Below are 4840 nucleotides of genomic sequence, written 5' to 3'. Positions count from 1 at the left end.
AGATGATTAGTTTGTGTAGAAATTAAATTACCTTATAATTATTAATAGTATGGTAGTTAAGGTTTGAGTTATACTACTTAATTGTGGTCAAAGGCAGTAGATTAAGACATGTAAAAGATATGAGTAAGTCTAATTAGATAACAAACTGGGAATTTACTAAAATTGGCAATTGACAAATACGAACAATTTAAGCACACTATTCGAATCATCAAGGACGATAATTTTAGTAATGGACTAAGCTTGAATTGACCGACTTCATTCCTGTGCAAAGTCGTAACAACTAGAAACGCTTGAATGTAATTAAGAAGACTTGGAGTTTTTAAGTGTGGGTGCACTGATAACCTAGGTTTTTCTTTGTCATAAGGGCCAAAAGTTGGGGAATTGTGCTTCTAATAGCTGACTTTGTGATCATCTTGTGCATGAATTTAATGCCATAAAACCGAGACATATGAACATGCTTAAGAGTGTTGTTCTCTGACAAACTGTGAGTAAGAGTAAAGAGTTGCCTGAGCTGCATATTTGGTTGTGGTTTATCTGAATTTTGTATGGTAAAAACTTCATGTGCTCATTTGCTTTATTCATTTTTAGTCAGATGAACAAAAAGCTGCTCTATGGGGGCCTTTGGCCAACCAAGGATGGAAAGCATGTGTCGATTCAGCTACTGGCCCTAGTGTTAAATGGAGTTGTCGTCAAGAAGACAACAAATACGGAGTAGATCTTAAAGCCCTATTGTCTAACACTAGGAGTTATTATTTTTCTTGCAACAATTATGGAGGTCAAACTCCAATAAGCTGCTCATCTTGCAAAGGGCTTTCTGTTGGCTTCTATCTACTCTATATAGGCTCTTGTCAATTGTGTGAAACAAATTTTTGTATGTGATTGTACGTTATTACTATAGTTGGTAATGAAAACTTTTGTTACTAATTTATGGCTTGTTAATTATATTCTTCAGCATGATTTGATTAGGTTATGTAAAACCATTGTCTGACATAACTAAATACAAAAGGAAAAGAAAAAGAAAACAGTTGTCTTATGCCCTACAAACAACACAATTTTAAGAATAAAATCGTTGTCTAAGACATATACAAATAAGTATATAGTAGTAACAAACCATTGTCTAAATCAACATTATTCGAGCGTTTGGAACAAAAACCGTTGTAGAAGAGCTTTCACACAATTGTTTCATTATATAAACTATTGCTATAAGGAGCCTTACACAAGTGACCACTACTCTAAGCCCGTTGTACAAGGTAGTAAAACACGAGCCTCTATAACTCAAACAACCTTGTCTGATACTCTTATTAACAAGTAAATATATCCACAAACTGTTGTGGATAGTCCTAATAACAACACAAATTCGAAATATGACTGTTGTTGTGAAATGTTTATAACAACACTTTGTTAAACTTATCTGTTGTTGTTTGTGGGTGAAACACAACACGCGGTTAAACATAAACCGTTGTGTTTCTTGATCTCACACAACGGTCGGTACCGTTGTCTGAGGCGCGTATCAGACGGCATCGCAATAGACCACGGTTTTTCTTGGTATCAGACAACGGGCAAAAACGCTTGTCTGATGCTGTTTTCCTTGTAGTGAAGTGTGAAGTTGCGCTTGATACAGTGGAGAACTCCATTGTTATATCTCCTCCTGCACATGCAAACCCTAGGTTGCCCTAGACACCTGACAGCATCACATGCATGCATAATATATATAATATAATATATTATGTTGTTATTATATTAATAAATAAAAATATATATAAATATATACACACATATATATTTTATTTATATGAACATATAATAATATATGTACATATATTTAAATATATTCTCATATATTTAAATATATATAATATATAATTATATGTAAATACAAATGTAAATATATATATATAAATATATATAGAGATATATATAGTTATTTATAAATATAAATATAAACATAAATATATATAAAGAAAAGTATATATAAATATATACATATATATAATATTTATATAAACATATAGTAACATATATATACACATATATTTAAATATATTCTCATATATTTAAATATATATAATATACATATAACTATGTGTAAATATAAATATAAATATATATATAAAGATATATATATAACTCTCTCTAAATATACATATATTTATGCACATAATATAATATATATATACACTTAATTATATAATTGCTTATGTAAAATATAAATACATATACTATATACATATATATTTATTTAAATATACATACATATAAATATACATATACATATGTTTAAAAAACATATATACATATATATTATATATATTATATTTAATTAAATATACATATATACATATATATAAATATATTTGTACATATACAAATATATAAGTGCACACATATAAAAGATAGGTCACCTGATATGGCTTTGTGTGGAAGCTTGACATATGGCATTTGAGCAGAGACTTGATACAGCTTGCAGAGGCTAGGCATTTGGATTGGCTTGAGTTTGGAACAAATGACTTGTTATGACTTGATCAATTCTTCGATTGATAAATACTTTGCAAACTCCGTATGTGCTGACGCTTAGTGCACTGGTCTGGTTCACAAGCGACTAACACTGAAGTCACACATTGTACCTTCTTTGTCAGCAAACATTGATCAGTCGGTTCCGGGTTAGTTTATGCTTCAGTTTGTTGATTATAAATAACCAACCAAAATATATAAAAATATCTTGCTTCAGGAGTTGCACTGAAATCTTTCGAGTACTTGGACAACATCTTCATTGCTTCCACAATCTTGAATACTTCAATCTTTATTCTTCACTGAGGCATGAACATATTAATGAACTTCTTCCAGTGAACTTCTTCCTTCAAGAATGTAGATGGCTTCTTCAACCTTTGTCTTCGTATCTTCCGATTCCGGTGCAGGCGTAGTGTTATTTACTTGTCCTATTCTATTGTTGAGTTATCATCCCTATGTAACAGATAGGGTTGTCTTTATATTTAGACTTACAATTATCATCTTCAATCATGGATCATTTTATTATCATATATCCATGACAGTATCAAGCTTAAGAAACTACTCAAAAGATTTCAGCAAATCTCAGATTATGCGGCTTATAACCAAATAATCTTTCACCAAATCCATCTTATCAAACAGATTCATGTGTAATTGTAGCTCAGTCAACTTAGTTACTCAATTGTATTCCAATACAAGCAATAGAAAATGAAATCATCTTCGCAGAGGATGAACTTATTTAGAGACAAACAAAGTCAAGTTCAAGCAAAACAAATCTCAGTTATAAATCAATTATTCATGAGAAAAAAAATTAGTGATTTATTATATCAAAAGCATATATAAACTCATGTTCATATATTCTTAATTAAAATTTATTACAACTGTTCATATATCATAACATAGTTGTTTTCATCAATCAACCAATCGATTTAACCCAATGTACTTATTAAGACTCAATTTAAGAATAATATATTCGTGATAGACATGTACTCTGACAGTGTGATCAAATAGAGTTTCAAATACTTACCTCCACTCGTGGGGTCAATTCACATGAGTAGTATACTGAGTTAGCACCGAGTTCAACTTGCTGAGTTTTAATGAGTCATACAACCATCTTCTCTGTATATTCTTATCTCAAAATTGCTTTACACGCTTTGTATCCGACATCAATTCCTTTTTAGGGAAGTACATATTTTCTTTATTAAACGCAAGGGGAAACACCATAGTTTAAATATCTGAGGCTCACACAGGGATAGGGGAACCTTAGAGTGGCTATCTGTTTGATCGTGCAAAGTGGTTAGCAGCTATGTTTAACACATAATAACAGCAGTAATATACTATATTTTGGTCAGATTGGTGAAGGAATTCAAGTATATAGAGTTACAGCTGTGCTTGCCAAGATATCAAGAATATGACATTACCTGCACATTTTTTGAAAAATCAACTTAGCTTGCTATTCTGCCGATCTTCCATATGAAGTAGTGCTGGTAAGTTCCTTTGTTATCTCTTTTCCTGCTTTAGATAATATGACTTCTAAAACTCTGCACAGTTGTTTGTGTGTATGTAGCTGCAAGAGATTTAAAAAATAACAATGCAGTTAAAGAGAAAGGATTAAATATATTACAATTGAAAATTTAGTTCTTAATAATCAGTAGATCAGTGATTATACAGAACTGGCATCCTTCCCTGTCTTAGTTACATAATAGAAGTGCAAGCACTTCTCTGAATTCAGAAACAAAAAATTTAAGTTAGTTACAGTCATCCAGCAGATAATAAAATAACATACATTTTATGAATTAAACATTCATGATGAGATAGAACACCGTAGTAAAGAGAACTTCATTAGAATCCTATCAACCAACAGTATTGAGCACATCAGACACAAACTCCAGTTCTTGCAAGCTAGTCGATCCCTGTACTCCTATGCCAGCACCTACATCTTCTATTGCATGGAACATATCAATGTCTTCAATCATGTTACCCTCACTTATTTAAACTTGACAGTTAGTGAACAACTCTATATCTATATTTTCATTGTTATTCATAGAACTAGCTGCCAATCCTTCTAAATAGGTAACTCTATCCACAAGATTGTCATGCTTAACCCTAATTTTCCTAATCTCAGCTTGTTGTTCCTCAAACAACGTTTTAACATATTCATTTTCAGCTCAGTACACATCTTCTTCATTAATCACAAGGGGAAGCACTATAGGTCTAAACATCTGAGGCTCATACATGGATAGGGGAACTTGAGACCTAATGTGTTCTATAGTGATATGAAAATCTCCTTCTGTAGCTAGGGATAAAGGTAAGACAATAAGATACACATTGAACA

This window comes from Daucus carota, chromosome 4 (assembly GCF_001625215.2).
Source record: "Daucus carota subsp. sativus chromosome 4, DH1 v3.0, whole genome shotgun sequence".
NCBI lineage: Eukaryota > Viridiplantae > Streptophyta > Magnoliopsida > Apiales > Apiaceae > Daucus > Daucus carota.
This window is presented reverse-complemented; position numbering follows the sequence as displayed.